At 38.8% G+C, this 21,117-nt stretch overlaps 1 long non-coding RNA gene across 1 annotated transcript; it reads left to right on the forward strand.

The window, feature by feature from the left end:
- The first annotated feature begins 9,461 nt into the window (after window positions 1-9,461).
- LOC139439033 (uncharacterized) lies at window positions 9,462-15,454 on the forward strand. The gene is made up of 3 exons (XR_011648840.1): window positions 9,462-9,533; window positions 10,387-10,470; window positions 13,275-15,454. It is a non-coding gene; the product is annotated as an uncharacterized lncRNA (long non-coding RNA).
- The last annotated feature ends 5,663 nt before the right edge of the window (window positions 15,455-21,117 follow it).

The raw sequence follows: 21,117 nt of genomic DNA on the forward strand, positions 1-21,117 counted from the left end.
TGCGGAAGAGGCATTGAGGGGGGTGGGGGGGGGGGAGTGCATGCCACGAGATAGTTTGAGAACGGTAGTCTTTTACTTCTTAAAGTCATGGGAACTTTTGATTTCACTATTAAAATGCCAATGACTCCAGGAAGGCTAACATTAAGGTGAGGAGGGAATTTGAGCCCCTAGCTGACCAGAAATGTACACTGGCAGAAAGCGTGGGGCATTATTGGAGAAAAGTGACAGGAACACAATACTATTCCTACTTTATTTCTCAAGTTTGTCTCAGTTAAGATTTGTCCAATCTGCCTCTATGAGGTAAGAGAAAAGGAAATAGCCCAATGTATAGATGATTGCTGTATAGTCTTTCCCTCCAGGCAACTTAAATTGATTGAAAATTATGTCAACATTGCAAGATTGTCAGAGCTGTGATTGATGTAAAATACATCTCGAATCTTTTGGGGAAATTATTATGAAATCACTAACATATGGAGCTTTCTGTGTATTATCCAACTTGAACTTGACTGGAGTTCCATCCTGCTAAAACACTGGCGATAAATCTCGATCACTTGATAATGACAACCCATCTCTTGCAGAAGTGTCTCTAAAAAAGTGAGAAACACTTTAAACTAAAAACAGGGGCCGACCCCACCATCTGAAAACGGGGGAGCTGGGTTCCTTGGGGGGTCCAGATGTTTGAATACTGCCCCTGCCTAGGTGGCTGTGTTGCCAGCCTTAGGGACCTCAAGGGTGGGTGGCTCGCTGGGTGGGGAAGGAGAGCCTGGATGAGATTTTCTGCCTTCGAGGTGAGAGTGAAGACTGTTGCTGGTATTAAACAGGGCTCTATGTTGGCTGCCTTCCAGCTATTGCCTGCTTTTGTCCCTCTCTGTACCATAGTCCTGACTCAGCCCTTGGCATATTCATTTCTCCCCACCTGGCATTCCCAGCCTCCTCAGAGTGCATGAGGGCTCTGTTCAAGGGATTGCTCAGCCCCAGGTTGGGGGTGCAGGGCCCCGAGACCTCAGCTACCTTGTGAGGGTGTGCTGAGAGCTGGGAACCTTGGGAAGGGAGGGACATAGTAAGGGACCTCCTCAGAGGAGGGACCTTGACTTCAGGGAAGGATGCAGGGCCATTTTCACTTAAGGAACTTTCCACCCAAAGACTGTTTAACTACGTTATTAGCATCTTTTCTTACCACCAATAAAATTCTTTACATGTTAAAAAAAATGAAATTAAAATGGCTAATTTCAGTTTATAAGCAATATGAGTGTTATTTTATAGAGGCAGAAACAGACACCAGTTTAGGGGACCAAAAAATAGTGATGACAAGACTTTCGTGACTCCTAATGAAAGGGAGGGAGTGGAGGCTGGAGAAGTTGCTGAGGTTCGGGTGTGAAGCTGAAAAGGTTTCCATAGGGCACAAATTTTCTTGCCCTTGAATAAGGAGAGACCTGCCACTGGCTGCATGCCAGTTTAAATGCAATGTATAAATAAAATCTGTGTCAGCAGCATGGTAGTAACAGAACTTCAAAAGAGTTAAGTTTATAGGAATTTTGACATATTCATGCATCTTGACACCTTGACATTTTTACTTTAAATATGTCTATGGGAGGTGTAGGGAAAAGTGGAGGCTGAGGGGATACGGGTAACAGAACTTAGATAAACCCATCCCAAAATTGGGGACAACTGAACTAAAGTGTCTCCTGATGCACTGGTTTCCAAATATTAATATAAGCCTAACTACCTGCCAACAATCATCCAGAGAGCTTATTAATTTAAAAAGTTCTTATTTAGTAAGTCCAATAAGGGGCCAAGTCATCTGCTTGCGGAGGTTCTGATACAGACCCAGGAACTGAAACTACTAAACTGGTCTTCGCATAACCGATGGGTCAGATTCTGCTGTAGTTGTACTTAGGTCTCTACAGACCGCAGAAGGTCCCTGACTGGTTTGCCAGACGTATGGCAGGTGACTCTCGTTGTCCTTTGAATTTTGTATGTTGGAATGTGGAAGGGATTCCAGCAGCACAAGTTAGAAGAGCACCTGATACTTGCCACAGTGGATCATCCATTAGTAACAGCAGAGACTATCTCCCTGACCCAATGTCTTCCATTTCCTGGTCCCTGATGAAGTAAGAAAGTCAAGTCCCTGGCTGCTTGCTTTTTGTAATTTTTTCCAAATATTTAAAGACTCTTGGCTCCTACTTATGGTTGTATAAAATTCACTGGTTGTAAAGAGAAAGAAGTAAAAAGGAAAGCCAGAGACTTATTCTCAAGACGTTGCAGGGTTTATTTAGAGAAGAACAATGATTTTGAATAGCAGAAAAGCCTAGAACTCTCTGTTCCCTGTAATAAAAGATGATACAGTGAATTTGGCCTTTCTTTGAAGTGCACTGTGACTGAAGAAACTCATGTGTAAGACATCCACCTTGATTTTGCAAGTTGCTCACATGTCGATAATTCTTGAATAGCCAATCCAATTTAAGAAGCATGCATGTACCATTTAACTATGTATACTCCCCAGCATAGTTGTTCAGATGGATTTTATTAATTTCGCTTTTACAGAGATTCAAATCATATTAACTTAAACATCTTATTTAAAAGCATACAACTTCACCAGTGTCAATGTGGCCAGGGTAAAAAATCTTAAGTAGAAGTTATTAGTTTATGGGTATGCTGTAACAGAATTATTAAGGGGGCTGATATTTGAGATAAGGAAGAGTTATATCTTTGAGGATCTTAAATGGAAAAAAGATGAGAAGTTAGAAAGAGTGAGAAATTATGTGGTGAAAGGAAATAACAGATTCCTTCATCTGGTATTGATTATTTTTGAATAAAAAATTCATTGAATGGTCCTGGTTATATTATGATAATAAATAACCTTAAATCAAAGTGGTCTAAAACAACAGTGATTAAGTTCTCTCTCATATCGCATGTCCCTTCTGCGTAAACTGGGACTCAGCTCAGCACTGTCCTCACTCAGGCTAGTAGAAGAGCCTCCTCTAGAGTATTGCTGGTAATTGTGGCAGAGAAAAAGAGAGGGTATGGCAATTATGCACTGATTTGTAGAAGCTTAATCCAGAAGTGATGAGATTCTGCTATTTCACTGGTCAAAGCAGCTACAAGTGGTCCAAGGGATGTGGTACGGTCCATGTTCTGCTCTCCAAAAGAAAGAAAACAATATTTGTTGATCAGCACTGATGATTATAAGAGCTGTCCTTTTGGTAACCAAATGTTGATTCCCTCTCCCTCCAACATGCAAATGTATACTAAGCAAAGTGCATTCAAGCAATGGCATCTGCTTCACATTATGATATGCATTTTACTGATGCCTTCATGGCTCAGGGAGGTCAAAGGAGAGAACCAAGTTCACAAAGATAGGATCTGAACTCACGTTTATCTTCCTCCAAAAGGTATCTTCCCACTTGACCACATGGATGGTAATCTAAAAGCAGACTTAACATCTTTCCCCATCAACACTATTTCTTTCTCTCTATTCCCTCTTTCAGAGAATCAAATCACAATTCACCCAAGAAGTCACCCAAGAAGAAATTTGGAATTTTCCTTGGCCTTGCCTTAGTTTCATTTCCCACCTCCAGTCACTAGCTAAGGTTTTATTATTTATATTCTTCATATTTTAAACATCTCTTCTTTCATCCTGAGGTGCTTAATTTCCACCCCAGGAAGTTTAGGGTCTCATTATCTTAAACTTGGAAGGCAAATATATAACATTTCTCCAAGTCCAGTAAGAGACCCCATGATTCTGTCCATGTTAACATTTCCACATGATTTTTCTGAGGAATCTTAGTTCCTCATCCCTTTCCAAGCAGCCCAGTTCAACATGTTCCCCTTTTTTTAATTCTCTGCAGCATCATGTGCCATATTCCATTTCCCATTTCATGTGTTTGATGATCCTACTTTCTATACCTGATATGAACACTCTTCCCTTGACCCCTTGGCAATTACCAGGGTAGACTCAAGACAGGCTCAAGTGCTATATCCTCAATAGAAACTTTGTTAATCTCCAATTGGAACTATTTGCCCCCTCATTTATGCCTCACCGTCCTCTGTAGCAGTATTGTTCATTGTCCCTTCTTCTGGCATACTGTTCCTTCCTTGAGGTCAGGGATGGAATATTTGTCTTTGATCTCTCACAGCCAGTACAATGCCAGCAATTAGTATAGGTACTCAGTGAGTTTACTGAATGAAATGTGTGAGTGAATCGTCCACTGTTTTGTACCGGGTTAAAGTAAGTGAGAGGCCAGGGGTTTTGTACAGTGTGTGTACTACCACAAGGATAAGACAAGATCTCTGATAACAGATAGCCTGTTTGGGCAATCACCCAATTATGTTGGGTTTAATTGACAAGTTGTATCTTTCTTTTATCTTTACTATTATTCTGTGGTAATGAGAGAATCTATTTATCTGAATATATTAAATTCTTTCTGATTCTCCTTTTGTGGCCGTGAAAATTGAAAATGGCCAGTGTTCTGAAATAGAACCAAAAATTTCTACAACTGCTTTTGGAGATTTATTATCCCAGCTTCATAGAAGACCTCGAAGATATCACCCTGAATATTTCCCTTACAAAACTCTCTGGAAAAGCTAGGTTGGAAAATTGAGGTGGAGATCTTATTTGTTCCTTTTAAAGAACATTCATTTTACTACTACAATAAAAAAGGGAAAATCAAAGAAATACCAGAGGGCTCTGTCAAGCGAAGGAGAAAACTGTTGCCTTAGTTATGATTGGGTTCAGCTGTATGTAAAAAAAACCAACCCAGGGGCTTAATCATAAAAGGTTTATTTTCTCACGCAATGGGAATGCTGGAAGGAGGCACACTAGAGCTAGTGCAGCAGTTCTGATATGGCATCAGTGACTCAGTTTCCTTATTCTTCTGTCTGCACCAGTGTTGACATTTGGTTTTTGCTCATATGGTCACAAACCTGGCTGTATGCCTGCATTCCAGACAGGAAAAAGGTGTAATGTAAGAGCACAAGAAACTAAGCAGGTGGCTTTTGAATCTGATCCTTTTACTCCAGAAAACAAGAGCTTCTCCTTGGTTAGAATATATCACATGGCCGCAACTGCTGGCTGGTGAACCTGCAGGAAGGAGCCCTTAATCGTTGGGCACATGGTCTCCCTGAACAAATCATGGCTCTTTTAGTGGGGAAGGAGGAAGACTAGAAATGCGCTGGCTGAGCAACAAATAAGAAAGCGGAAAAGATAATTCTGCTATAACCTTGGGGCAGATTTTCCTGTTTGAGATGATCCAAGGTAGGGATCCTGAAAGAAATGAATATCCTTTAGGGTGATGGCTAGGACACCTGTGGCTTTGGGCACATAGTCTGTGACATAAATGCACCTACTTTGCTTTATCTCCACTGCAACCTTGTTCAGGCCACTGATTTTAGCCTGGATTAATATCTATAATCTCTTAACTAGTCTCTAGTTTCCCTATCTTGAGTTTTGCCCCATTCTAATATCTTCTCTACATTGCTATGAGAGCAACCTTTCTAAAATACACATCAATTTTTGCTACTGCACTCCTTAAAACTGCCCTATAAAGTCAATTTTGTTAGCATGGCTCACAACATTCTTCATTATCCTTGATGATTTGGTTCCAGCTTACCTCTCCGGTAACATTTCTTACCACTGCTTACCTCACACTTCAGTTCCAGCCACCCTGGATGACTTCCAGACTCACCAGCCTTCCTTGATCTCTCTCCTCTGGGCCTTTGAGGTTGTAGTTCCTTCTGTTCGGGTGATTCTTCATCCCTCGTTAGCTTCCTCACCCGGATGGTCCCAACAGAGATGTTCCTTCCTACGGGAAAAATTCTCTGCTTCCGGGGTTATAGCACCACGTCATAATTTCCTTTTCTTATGTCCATATCTCCTTCTAGAATAGATTAGAAGTTTTGTGAAAGTAGAGAGACATTTTGTCTTTCGGCACAACTGCAATCCCATTTGCCTAGTACCATTCCTAGCCCACAGTAATTACTCAATAAATGTTTGCTTGATAAACAAGTAAATGAATGCTAAGTTTCCATTCTCCCTGTTATTCCCTATTGAGAAGAAGTTTAGGGAAGTCATGGGAGGTAGGCACTGGGGAAAGGAGGTTACTCCATTTCTCAAGTCCCTCTTAATTTCTTGGCCAAAGTAAAGACTTACTGATGCTTCCCCCACCACTTACATCTTCATAATTTTCTTTCTGCTTGTTTTGTTCATCAAGGCTGCCCTTAATATTTATTTAAATTGATTTGACTCTTAAAGTTTGTTGGAAAGGTAGTGGGGACATAGAATATGATTTTCCCCAGGCTGCCTATACCCCACATATAGATATATTGCTTCCGTCTAATGATCTGGCATTGCTCATAATTCCTTGAAAAGAGTAATATCTAGATGATTGTATGAAGTAGTTTCATATACAGGAAGATGGAGACGTAGCTCATTATTAATGTTTATGTTATTGAAGGTCAGTTTATTTTCAATGCTTATGCAAGTTTCCTCCAAAAGAGAATTGCCCATTATTGATGAGCAATAAGTTACATCTTTTTCTAGCTACTTGGCTAAACTTTATAATTGAAAAGGTGATTCATTCTCTATGGACATTCACAACCTAGGGGAAACATATTTTTTCTTTTTAAAAGGGCTGCACTATGAGCAAAATTTGTTGTACTGTAAATTTCTTAGTGCTTATGGAAGCAAAGAGATCTAACCTAAATCATCAGAACTTTCTAGAAGCAAGATTTTCACTGGGGTTTTGAATTGTGTAAAGTAAAATAAGGAAATATCAGGGTTCAACTTTTTTCACAAGTCAAAGGAAAATGAATGTCAGGATTGATGCTATATTCAGTATTTGCTCGTGGCAGCCATAAAGTTCAATAAAGGATAGACACTAGGCTATCTTACTGAACTCATGGGGATTATGGCTGTGCCTTATACAAACTCAGACCCTCAAACTGAGAAGTCAGCAGGAATCCTGGAATCTCCTCTGGACTAGGTAATCTCTTGACCCAGCTTCTTTTCTGACTATGAAACTCTGTGCATGTCTGCTCAGTTCTGATTTGTTGCTGAGTTTGCAAAGCTGCCTCTCACAGCCAAACTCCTAGGCCTCTCACAAGTTCCCATGAGTTCCCGTCACTTTCAACTTCCTGCCTCTCAACGTTCCAGGTCCTAGGAGAGAGAAGCTGACTGGTTCTGCTCAGGTCTCAAGTCCTCCTCTGATCCCATTGCTCCGGGCTCCAGGTTCAGGGTGACCTCACACACGCAGCTGCCAGAGCCACTCACCCCTCATGGGTGAGGAATAAGACAGACCTTCTTAGAGAGCGGGGTTCTTCAGAGCATGATAGACACCTCTCTCCAAAAATGTGCTCATCACAGCAAAGATGGCATGGTTTTTGGTTCTCTGCAGTCTGCCATGTCATCTGTGAGGTTTTTCTACACTTGTCTTAGCCTAACTGATCATTTCCTTCTATTTATTTATTTTTGACAATTGTCACAGTTTTTAATATCTCCATCAACTAAATTTTAAGATATTCGAATGATCAGAACCCTATATATAGCAGGTACTTAATTATTTGCTGATCATGAGAAGAAAAATAACCCTACAGTATGATTGGTATGGATTTGGGTGCTATTCTCAGCCTAATTTGCAGGATGATATTGAGTTATTGCACTGCTTTGAATTTAGCTTTCTCATCTGCTAAGCACATGGCATGACTGATTGAAGTGAGTATTGATTGTTTTGGTCCTCCCCGTAACCATGCCTCCTTCTGGTGAGAACAGCCTTGTTTCCTTCATGAAACAACTCCTCCCAGGAGCTCGGTCATGTCTTTTGGATGAGGCAGGATGACCAGGCTTTGTCAGCCAGCATATTCCATCTTATGGCACAGTGATTTGTTCCAGGATTAACAAGGCTTAAGCCAAACCAATGAACTTCTGGGGCATCGGCTAAAAAGATTGAAGTGAGACATTAGCTCTTCTTCTGTTAGACTTGAAACCATGAGGATGTAACCTGGAATCTCTGTGGTTCCCAAATAGAGGATCCTGCATGAATGAAACCTTCATAGAAAAAAATTGAACTCTGAGATTAAGAGACACAACCCAGATTCCCTTGTTTTAGCTCCTGGATGGCTCTACACTTGAAGCTGGCAGGACTCCTTCAGTTTACACTTACTTGAACTTTTTAATGCCCACATCTCCCCACTCTCAGTTTGCTCGTTTGTTGATTTATTTTTTTTTAACTTATCTTTATCCCAGGTTGAGTTGGTTTAATGTCAGCATAATTAAGAGAGAGTAAATGAAGTGATGGCCAAAAATCAGTTTCTTTCATATAATTCTGAAGGGATTATGAATTGGTAGACCTTTTTAAGAAACCAATTTGGTAAAAACCCCAAAAGCCTTTGCTAACTCACACCTCTTAACACTTATCATTATTACTTTTTTACATTTGGAAGTTCTTCCTAAGGGAATCATCCTAAATATGGAAAAGCCTTTATTATAAAGAAGATAGCAAACTCTTCGAGACTGGTTATTGTTTACCTCTATCATTCTATCAATGCAGTCTTTAGCACAATGTTTAGCATAAATTACTTATAAAATCAACCAATTAAATATTAACCACAATTAAATTACTATATTATTACCAGATGGTATGTTATACAGTCATTAAAATACTATAAAGGATTTATAATACTGTAGAAAACTAAGTATGATGTAATAATAAGATATATACGATTGTAAACTTGTGTATAAAGTATATGCACAGGTTTTTTTTATTAAGTGCATATCTAGATGAATATTCCAAAAATGAGAGTGGAAGAGGATGAATAGTTTTTTTCTTTCTTCCACTTTTCTAAATTTACCAAACTGTAATTAACATAGTAATATATGACTCTTTTGTATTAATAATTGAGAAAAATAGGCTCCTAAACTAAAATGGGATTCATCTTGACGCTCTTAGTCTTCTCAAGTCTGACATTCTGATTTCAAGAGCTGTTTAATCATTATTGTTTTCATAAACCTCATTGTTTTTGCGGGTAGTGAAAATTTAATACCCACACTCAAGGACATAGCAGACAAAGTAGAGTTTAGTCACCAAGTGCTTGCAAGTTGTTTGTTCTGTGTATTTTATTTTAACTTGTTGTTTCTGGCTCTTTCTTATATTTGTGAAATCAGAAACAGAGATTGCCACAGAGACCAGGAAGAGTGCCGTGTGTTTTCACTGGATAGGATTCAAATGATCAAGGACAGTGCCTCTTGTTTTCCATGTTCTCTGGCTAACTCTACCCTTGGTACTGTCCAGAAATCCTTGTTTCCCCAGTATTCCTCCCCTTTCTTTGTATCAGGAATAGCTTGCCTGTGCTCCCTTACTTAACTTTATCTTTTGAAAACCAGCCCTACCTGTTCTCCTGACCTCATGCCAAGGAGTTGCTCTCTGATGCAACTCTACTGAACTTCTTTCAGTTCCCCAATCCTATGCCCTCTTGTTTTCAGAGTCTTCTTTCTCTACACGTTTACCTAGCTAATTTTCTCCTGATGATTCAAGTCTCAGGTAGGATGTCTCTTTTAAAAAAGCCTCCTGTACCCCTCAGATGGGGCCAGCTGCTGTTACCATCATCTCTCCAGCTCCTTGCTCTCTCTGTCCCTAGCACTGGTCCCACTATATACTTCTGTGCTGTCCCGTGAGAATGTTAGCCCTGTGGCTGCAGACATTGTCTGTGTTGCCTATCTTGCATGTCCTCATAGCATTTAGTAGAGTGTCTGCACTTATTAATTACAGCAGTTAGTAAAATTAGAAAGAATGGGTGGATGCTACAAACTTGCTTAATATTATGATGTTTATTGGCAAACTAGTTTTCTGGACTCCCAGACCAGTTCTTGTCACTCTGCCTTTACTGATTTCTTGCTCAAGTGGGCTTTCTGTTTTCAAAGTGGACAGTGTAGCATTATGCCATTTTATTTTTATCACAGACTTCTGGAATAGCTTTCCATTTGTTCCTAGAAATGTAAAACAATAGAGACAGAGAGAGGAAAAAAAGAGAGAAAAGTAAATGGGAAAAAATGAGAAGATAATGCACTCAGAAAGATCATGTCTTTGGAAAGTTAAGTATTTCTTTGCTGCTCATTCATCTATCTTTGCAGAAGGTCATGGACAAAAGTGTCTTAAATTTTTTAAAAGACAAATTACTGTAAGTATGCTTATTAATAGTTCTAAATTCCTGCGCAAGATGATTCAGAGAGGAATTCATAAAAATATTTTGTTATAAAACCATGTTTGTTATGATGTCAATAAATTGTGGCCATTTGTAAACTTGTACAGAAAACTCAGAATATTCAGAAAATACAAATAAACAAAAACAAAACTTACAGGAATACTAAATCCTCATCCAATTGTTGCTCCTCAGGTGACAAGACAAGAACTTCTAAATTGAGGAGTCAAAGGTCTTGAAAATTAACAAAGGATTCATGAAAACAGCAGAAAACAGATGGTACAAAAAATCTTATATTTATCCAGGGTTGTATTATAACAGATGCTAACACCCCATGCATTGTAGGCTAAGAAAAGGAAAGGCATAATAACCTTGAAAGAGTTTTAAAGAAACCTGGCAATCTTCAGACTCTGTAATTACAAACAAACAAACAAACAAAAACTTCACTTACTCTTATTAATCCAATGAGAGTTTATTAACAAGAGAGTAGGTTACAACATTCATGCATAGTTATTTTAAAAACCTCAACTCTACATGAGATATTTGAACACAATCTATGCTAGAGTATTTATAATTTTGAGCAAGAGGAACGTGTACAACTGTAAGAGATGAAACTATTTTCATTTAACATTGGCTTTTTAAAACTACTTTCATAAAATAACAATAAATTTTACTTCAGGGATTTCTAGTGGGCAGTTATGCGGTTGAGCTGAGAAAATCAAACAGTATGTAACTGGGTCATGAACTTATATGCTCTTGCTTCACTGGAGGAAGCAAAACAAGTTTGAGATCAATATTTATACATAGAGAAAATTTCCTAAATATTTGGGGTTTTTTGGCAATGGTTAATTCAGCCACACAATGCAGATTTCACGTTCTGCAATCCTAAAAGGAAAATGTCTGACTCCCCAGATAATTTTAAAGAAACATATCCAATTAAAAACAATGACTTGATTTCTATGGCACAGCTCTCACAGTGAATTCATTGTCAATGTTTTATTCATTCTGGAGTTTCAGTAAGAAGTGAGTCCAGACCTGTAGGAAGTTGTCTGAAGACAGTGTCTACAGAGAAATAGACCACCTTAAAGAATTGCCCAGGAAAGCATGTATTTTGGAAATCACATTTTAGAGTTAGATATAAACCACAGTGTGACTAAAATAAAGGGTTGTTTTTCAAGTTATTGTTTCTAGAAGCAATCAGAAACATCTAAAAACATGTTCATAATGGGCTATATCTGAAGTCAAACTAATCCAGTCATGTCAGACCCATTGACTGTCTAGTTCACAAACCTATATCAACCATTACTATGCCTGAGGAACTGTGCTAGAAATAGGGCTATAAGGCAAGGCTTCTGTTCTCCAAGAATGTATACTTTAATTGGTTGAGCAAGCACAAACACATGAAAACTGAATAAAAATATGAGTTGCTTAATAACGTAAATAGTAGTGTCAATTGTGACTTTTCCTGTTACAAATTACATGACAAAAAAATTTCAGTTTAGTTAGGCAATGAAATAATTGGTTAGATCACTAAACCAGAAGGTTGAGAGGGTTCAAGGCTGAAAGGGCTTAATGATAGAATAAAAAACACCTTCTCCTTTCTTCTCTATGTACCATCATTCTAAGTTTCATACTAAGGTAGCATGCCTTCCCTTAGGGTATCAAGAGGGCTGCAGCAGTAAATCCCTGAACCAATCACTTTGCCCCTAGTAATAACATGCCCTGTTGACTTAGCTGTTGATTTCCTGATTTTATCACCATCGCAAGAAGTTAAAACCAACCAAGAACAATTTGCAGGCTGAATTCTGTGTCCCACTCCATCTCTAAACCGCAAGGGGACACACAATAGAAGGGACATGTAGAAAATAACCATGATGCCCATTCCTTCTGTTTCTCCAAATCACTTTCATGGGTGCACACAGGCAAACATACACAAATACTTTCTCTTCTATGTACCTTTCAAAAATCCCCACAACAATATGAAAACATTCAATTTCTCCCAAAGAAAGACCTCAGAATGTTCTGGTTTTTTTTACATTCCTCCCTATTTACAAGATCATTTGGTGACATGTCAGACTCTCCACTGGGCTGGCTACAGCTCTATGCCCTTTAGTGATCTGTGGCTAAAAGGTATTTTATCCACCCCCAGTGTTCCAATTACATAATCACAGAGAAAAAAATATGGTAACATCCATGAAAATCCTCCCTGGAAATAGAAGAGAATGACAAAGAATGTATAATTGACAGCTTAAATTGTTGGTCCTATGGTCAGCTAGGAGGGCTGCTCAGAAGACAACTTTCTGGGAGGAGCTCTCTGTGCATTTCTCTAAAGGGCCACTTCAGGGGACAATTGTCTTCCCAGGTAATGCACTCTCTTATCAGTCCTGCTGAATGAGTTCTGGAACCTGTAGATTAGTCAGGGGATGAAGAATCACTGGCTGTTTTCAGCCATGTTTGAGGTTTCTTTGGTAATACATCTGACTTGAAAGTGTAGTCAGTTTTGGTCTATTTGCTTCTGCTAAATTCCATGAGCTAATAGACAGTCAGAGTTTCAGTCTTACTTTAGTCCTTGATCCTGTGCATTTCTGTCCACTTGAACAGGCAGCTATACATAGCCCATTTTTCCTGGTTATCCAGTCAATAGTCTTCATTTTAACATCTACCTCAGAGAAAAAGGAAATTAGCTTCAAGTGGGGAGGTGCTGTCTATTATCACTTGTTCTCATGCTATATACCAGGCACATCTCAGAGTGAGATTGATTTCCACCTTTATTCAAACTCAAAGAATGCTTAATAAAAGGTACCTCAAAGACTATGGATAGTAGGATTATTTTTGCCCCAATACAATCTTTTTTTAATAATCCCAACTCTTTGCCCTTCTTCACATGGACCATAAATGGCAGGAAATCATTTGGTTTTCTCAGTAAACCAAATTTCAAATTACAAATATTCTAGGCACTACAGATTATTGCTTCCAGGTAGAGAGTACTTGTTTTACCATGCCATGAATTTTTTCCCTTCTGTGTCTTCAGATTGGCCTCTTTTAGGTTAACAATCTTTCCTTCTTGAAATTTTTTACTTAAGGTGAAAAAGAAAAAACCTCCAAAATCCTGAGTTTTTCCTATCAACTCTCCTGCTGCCACAGCTGAAGTACCTGAATCTAGACCCGATACCCTATGTACCACAGTCCAACCAAATGGCTGCTTCTCTTACCACATCGTAAGGATGAGAGTCCCACTGCCTTCCATCTACTTCTTCAATCAAGTCAAATCTCCTATTCCAGGACTAATGTAAAGTTCTCTTGAGAATTTTACACTAGAAACTAGAAAACCCATATTTCTAACCTTCATACTTAGCCATTTCATAGAGATTTTCTCATTGAAAGTGATAACTGAACAAAATTCTGACCCTCAAAGAAACATGTAGTATCTATATCTAGGACAATAGATTTGTGAGAGGTTAGAGATGAATAATTGAATGTTCCCCTTCGTCCCACCTCTAACCCAGAAAAAGATTCTCTAAATTAGGGAAAGGAAAGGACTTTAGATGGGAATCAAAACATGAGCAGAAATTTGGGGAACATGTGGCCCTTTCACTGATGTTTTTAATCCTTTTAAAAGAGGTCCTGTACTTAAATTCATGGCAATTTCCTGGGAAAATCATAGATTCCCAGAGTATAAAGGATCTGGCATGTTTAAGCTGATGAGTCTGAGAACACCACATAAAATTCCCATGGCCCTAGTGGGAATGAAGTTTGAATACTCCCAAATTGGCATGAAATAGTAGAGAATCATCGAGGCCTAGCACCAGATAGACAACTGAGAGTTCATCAAATTCTAGCTTACATAGATGCCCACCCAGACCAGTTGGCTTCTCTTGGTTATTACTTGAAACCTTGGATGGAAAAAAACCTTAACAGGCAAGGAGGGACAATTTTGTATGTTTGAGGAAGGGAGGACAATTTGTCTGAGATTAAGTTTCTAATACTTTGCCTGAGGTGTCATAACAAAATTCAGTCCAGGAGTAATCAAGTTAAAATTCCTGAGAGCTGAGTTTGTGGACTGACATCTTCTACTTGCCACAAAACAATGATATAAGAAAAGGTTTAAAGATAAAAATTTCTCTATGCTTACTGGCTATCAAATAAACCATTTTAGCTGAAGCAGAGAACTTCTGTGAAATTATACTAGGAAATCATGATAGAAAGGTAGGTTCTGACTAGGCTAGAGACCTCTTGAGACTCAGACTAAAAAGGACGATGGTTCTTATTTGAAATTAATCAAGGAAGGGGTATGTTCAAAGTACGCAATTAACCTGGTGACAGTGTATACAGGACAGTGAGAATATCAGTGTATGATAAAGGCTCCAGTTTGTCAAATTTTTAAAAATTTTACATTTGAAATGAGAAAAAGTATTTTCTCATTTACTCTTCATGAGAAACTATGCAACAGATATCACCCTTGTTTTATAGCTAAGGAAACTGCAGATATAAAATCATTCACCCAGAATGACACAACCGTTGGCAAGAAGAGCTAGAAGTTGAACCCCTAATTTTGGACATCAAATAAAATATGCTTTCTACCATAACTAAAGGCATATTTGGCTCCACGCCCCAACATCCTTCTAAACTCAATGTGGTTTGAGTCAGATTAATGTGTTTATTTTCTGATCTTTGAAACCCAAAAATTCTTCCAATGGACATCATTATGAGTTAGATGTTCTCCTTGGTTGCCCATAACTGGGTTTTTAATTCCTAACATCAGACCTATGCATGTTTCTGTTATCTGAACTCCTCCAGTTACTTGTTATTGTGGACAAGTTTATCATTTTTTCCACTGTGCTAGTAGGCTGGTGGTATGCACATTTCTTATCTTCGAAATTGGAAAGGGACAATGCAGTTAAATATAAAGGAAATAACGTGGCTTTTGGATTGAGATGCATCTAAATCTTTTCTCTAGTAAATTGAATAATCTGCCCCCAAAAGACCTGTCCAGGTCCTAACTGTTGGTCACGTGGATGGGTGTAAACTCATTTGCAAATAGGATCTTCGAATATGCTGTTAAGGTGAGGACAAACTGACTCAGTGCAGGCCTTAATCTGGTATAACTGGAGTCTTAATAAGCAAAGGAAATGCACAAACTACAGGAAGGGACAGAAATAGACGGACCTCCATGTGACGGAGGCAGATGCCAGCAAGCACCACGAGTTGCCTAGGGCCTGGACTCCAGCCTTCAAACTGTGAGTCAATAAATTCCTATTGCTTGAGCCAATCAGTTTGTGGTTTTTTGTTATAGCAACCCTGGAAAATTAAGACACCTTCTGTTCTACTTAATAACCATCTTAGAAGCATAATATCTTCAGATCCTGAGTGTATTCCTTCAGAGAGCCCCCTGCCTTCATCTGCCACCACCACGCCTCCTCCACCAGGGGCTGCTGTTATTTCTAACACATGTTTACTCTTGGAAACAAAATCCACTTACACCACCTATCCCAAGCTAAGGAAAATCCAAACAATTACACCAAGATGTTCAAGTTATCGAGATATTCAAGATGCCTCTTTTCATGCCAAAGTTTAAGTCCCTATGGTTATCTTTATTTTTATCTCCACTTGAGATATGTTTTCTCACCCGAGACACAAGCCCCCTCCCCACTCCCTTTTCTCCCAGACTTTCCCACTTTACGTCCAGGTGATCCATGAGTAAACAAACATCCCAACATCCTTGCTCTCATAACTGAGCATGCCATCCACCTTTTAGTGCTAGGTGAAGCCAGGCTGACCTTAAGGCTATGGCTTCCTCTGTAGCCTTTACAAGCATTTGCTGATCATTCCCCTTTATGCAACACACCTCAATAACAGGGCAGGTGAGCTGAGAACCATAGGTGTACTTAGTATTCTTTAAACCTCCCAGTGCAGCTGTTTGATCATCATCAATCCTTTTTTTCAGATTAAAAAAATATATATCTGTAGCTGTCCACCCCTATAATATTCTCTTCTGTGACTCTCCTATCTGTATATGATGTTTTTTACCTAAGTGTATTATTTCTGTCCACTGAGTTCCCAATAAATCCACTCAGTTCCAGAAAACATAGGGCCATGAGTAATAGTCATAAAATTTCAGTGTTTTAACCTGTCCTCCAATTGCTTTTACCTTGGTTTTCTGTTAGCCATTCACCTTGCCATCATACAGAAAACTTGCTGCCCTGAAATTTAAAATTCGAATGACTTGCTATTTTATCACAACCTCTAATTCTCCTCTCATTTCATATTCTTATTGAGATTTCCATTCCCTTGTCTTTTCCATCTTTATTTATCTGTCCTCTCCTATCTTTATTTCCTTTCCTCTCTATTCTAGACCTCCATGAGTCATCATTTCCAACATGTTCTTGTCAGAGTCTCAACTCCCTGGCCTCTTTGCCCTTAGGTCACAACTGCCTGGCTATCACCCACTTTGGCCCAGAAATCATTACAGGGGATATAAATTAAGAGTATAGGTATTATAAGAATCTCTAATTCAGGAGAACAATTAGAGGCAGAGAAATATTTGTTAAGAAAGTTATGACTCTAGACTTTCACCACTTAAGTAGGTGTTCACCCCAATTCTGATGGACTATTGTTTACAGAAATTCCCTTTTTAAAACCAGATAATTTACTTAAAGCATCTAATATGAGAACTGACACATATGAAGTACCCAGTGCTCACTACCTATTACGGGTAATGATGTTGATAACAGTAATAGGGAATTTATATTTTAGTTAATTAGAAAACTAGTCATCAAAATAAAAATGATTTGCAGTAGGTATAGGTAGCAAATTAAAAAGCCAAGGCAGTACATAATGGAAATGAGAACAAGTATGATGAGACAGTAAATTAGACAGTAGGCTGAGCAAATCTCAGATTTGGGTTTTAATCCTTCCATGAAGTTTATATTCAAACATGATACATGGGCAAACCAGCATTATTTAAAGGTCAGGACTGGAGTGAACAATTTATTTCTTCTATAGCTCAACATAAATTATGAAAGATAGGGGATGCCGAGACTAGAAGCAGAGAGGTAACTCTTGCCAATGTAGACTCATCAGCAGTCTTACAGGAAATGACACATTCAGATGAGTGTAATTAAGAGCTCTACCACATGTGCCCTTGTCTAAATGCATCTGACTGGATCTCTTTCTGGCATTGCATTTTAAGGAGAACATGTACAATCTGGATGGTATAGAGAGAAGAGCAGAGGATTAGGGGAATCTGTAATAGAGTTAAGGATACTTACATTTATGAAGAGAAAACAGGGAAGGTGTAACAGATGTCTTCAACTATTGAAATGTTGCCATATCAAAGAGGAATTGACTTAATTACTGGTTGTTTCAAATAATAGAAATAAAATTAATGGAGGAATGGAGGAGGGGTTGATTCAGAGACAAAATTTAAGACCAACATGAGAGAACACACTTGAAATATTAGCTGCTCAACAATAAAAGGGCATATCTCTAAACTTTAGGCTATCTGTCCCAGGTAGTGTTAGAGAGGTGACTGAATAAATGTCTCTAAGAGCTATTGTAGAAAGGAATTAAGCTTTGGGAAAGAGGTTGGGCTGAAAGTTCTCTAAGTTAATCTCTAATTCATTCTATGAACATTGAGTGTATATACTATATGTCCAGTCTTACATAGTGCCCTAAGAATATAAAATTAACAAAACACTATCCTTGTCCAATCAAGTGGGCAAAAACTTACTTAGTGCCATGGTGGAGCTATTTAGTACCATGGGAACACAGAATAAGGAGTGATTATTTTTGCTTGACAGATCTTAGTTCATAAAGCATGTATTTTGAGTTTGTTCTCTTTTTTAAAAATATATATTTATTTATTTAAAAAAGGTACTTAAATTACAAAAATGTTACATAAAAAAATATGGGGGATTCCTATATGCCCCACTCCTCACACCTCCCACTTTTGCCACATTAACAACTTCTTTCATTAGTGTGGTACATTCATTGTAATTGATGAACACATTTTGGAGCATTGCCACATAGCATGGGTGATAGTTTACATTATGGTTTGTACTCCATCCCACTCCATTCTAGACATTATAGCAGGATATATAAAGGCCTATATCTGTCTTTGCAATGTCATTCAGGATAATTCCAAGTCCCAAAAATGTCCCCATATTGTACCTCATTTTCCCTCTCCCTTCAGCAACTCTATTGTCTACTGTCTCCCCATGAATGATATGATTTCTTCAATCACTAGAATCACAATAAGTCTATAGTAGAATACCAGTAAGTCCACTCTTGTCCATATTTTATTCTCCAGTCGTGAGGATTCTGGGGTGACAATGCCCACTCCACCTCTAATTGAAAGGGGGCTTTGATTCCACAGGGCCGATGTATGTTGAGTTTGCTCTGAAGGGATGAGAAGGGATTTTTTTTTTCAGAGTTGGCAAGGAGAAAAGAATTACGTGAAAGAGGAGAAGCAATGTGTGACATCCAAGTTGTAAAAGTTTGCTACATCTTTGAGGGAATCATGAGTTGTCTATTTTGGCCAGAGTTCAGGAGAGAAGAGCAAGATGATGATGAAGCTGAAAGTTATACTAAAGCCAGATCATTGCTGATCTTCTAAATATGTTAAGGATTTTAGACTTTTCTTAGAGGGAAAATATCCTAAGAAAAGGCATTGATATAATCGCATCTTTACAGTGGAAAGATAATGCCACTTTGGATGCTGAGTGTGGATTAGAAAGGTCAGGAGATAGTAGGAGTAATCAAAGCCTATTATAACGGGCCAAACATGAGAGATGAGGATCTGCGCTAAGTGGGCATTATAGGACAATAAGAACTAATGAGCATAGATAGTTTCTGAGGTAAATTACTAGACTTATGGAATAATTAAATTTAAGTACACAGAGAAGAAGGGGCCATAGAATACTATTTCTTTCACCTGGAATCCCTCATGACTGTGAGTATGCCAATAAGTTAGTTAGGAAAATTACAACAAGAAAAGTAGTTTTGGAGGAGAGAGGAATAAGGAATAATGAGTTTAATTTTAGATATGCTGGTTTTGAGAAGCCAGGAGACATTATATAAGGGGAAGGCAAATGGAAATTATGAAGCTAGATGTTATGAGAGAGAGAATGGAGCTTGATAATATAGATTTTCAATCCATCAGTGTAGATGACAGGTAAAGTAACTGGAAAAATGAAGCCATTCAGTGAATATGTATACTGTGAGAAAAGAAGACTGAAGCTGGCACCTTCAGCTGGCTGAGTGGAGGAAGCAGAAGCAATGTTTTGTTTATTCAGCGTGTGGGGAAATTCTCATGAAAGCTTCGGGTTTGTCAACACCTCCTTATTGGATGAGGACTTCCAACACTGCTCCAAAGCAGGTTTTCAGTAATAGCAGTAATAGCTCTAAGAAAATAAATATAATTTACTTATATTTTGTATAATTTATTAGTAGATAGATTCATAAATATTAGATATGAAGAAGGACGTAATGGAGAAATTCACATGAACGGACAGGGTTTGAAATGTCTTCTCACTGAAAACAATAGGTACAATAAGTCATCTGGTTGAGATGATAAGAACAGTTCTTTTTGGAACACCTGTCCATGATGAAACACCAAGACCTTGTTGCCTCAAATATGTCAGCAAGGATCCGGCCTCAGTTATGACCTGACCACACTCCCAACCCACAAGCCCGGTTGACTATCAGTGAAGATGTGCTGGAACCTTGGCTTCCAGGTGCTTTCCTTGGAGGTGTAAGAAATACTTTCATTTCCAGGGCCAATTTTTTCATCAGACTAGTTTTAAGGTATCCTAGCACTCTAAAGATGACTGGCTCATGGAAATCCCTTACCATCCTTCTTTATCTGCATAGACTGTGCCAATTTATTCCCAAGGTTGCTTGGTGAGAATATCTTTGGATTGCTCACAAGAAGATCCCTCCTTCTACCTTACTGAGCATGGGAGTGGTGGCAGACAGCAATATAGGTTATAACTGGTTTACATGAAACCCCATTTCTGCATATTACATCCTGATTGCACATCAGCTCATCTAGAGTTACTCCCAGTCCTAAGAGTGTCAGGGCAGAAGACACAGCACTTAAATCTGGAGAAAACGAAGAATAATAACAGGGAATCCGAACACTATCATTGCCAAAAAGGTCTGTGATCTTAGATGTGAGATAAGGAGTAATAATGTCATCTTAATAGTTGATGCAGTAGACTAAAGAGAGCCACAACTTCTTCACTGCGTCTTCTCTTCAGAGGGGACTTGTAATTCTCTTACCCTTGTAACCAGGCTGGCTTTCATTACTGTTTGATCAGCAGAATGTAGTGGATGGGATAATGATGGGATAATGCCTAGATCTCTTTGAACACTCATTTTGGAGACCCACCTCCCATACTCTAATTGTTGTGAGAAAAGATGGTAAAGAGGCTGTTGTCGGAAGGAAATGACTAGCCTTGGCTGAGGATCCAGGCAACAGTGAGCACCAATGTGCTAGTCAAGCCAGTGCTCCACCTTGGACATGGATCCTCCCCCCTCCGCCACTCCAGGTGATGATGCATGGAACTGAGACGTGCAGTTGCCTATGATTATGGCATCCAGTTGTTTGGTCAAGCCAGCACTGGCTTCCTGATTGTTACTGGGAGGGTATTTTGTGCTTTAAAATCATTTGTCAGTTGATTGTACCTACAGGCAACATCAGCAATGTGACAAGCCTTAAAGGGAGAGCTGATGATTTCAGCTGTCAGAAAGGAGAATTTTTCTCTCTACTTTTGCCAGCCAACTTCTAGGGAATTCATCAAAACTTTCCTCAGAGTTACCAACTTGCTGCCTGCCCTTACAAATTTGGACTTGCCAATCTCCACAGTCACGTGAGCCAATTCCTACACTAAATCTCATCATATTTACACATATATTTCTCCTGTC

Source organism: Dasypus novemcinctus, chromosome 1 (genome assembly GCF_030445035.2).
Source record: "Dasypus novemcinctus isolate mDasNov1 chromosome 1, mDasNov1.1.hap2, whole genome shotgun sequence".
Classification (NCBI taxonomy): Eukaryota; Metazoa; Chordata; class Mammalia; order Cingulata; family Dasypodidae; genus Dasypus; species Dasypus novemcinctus.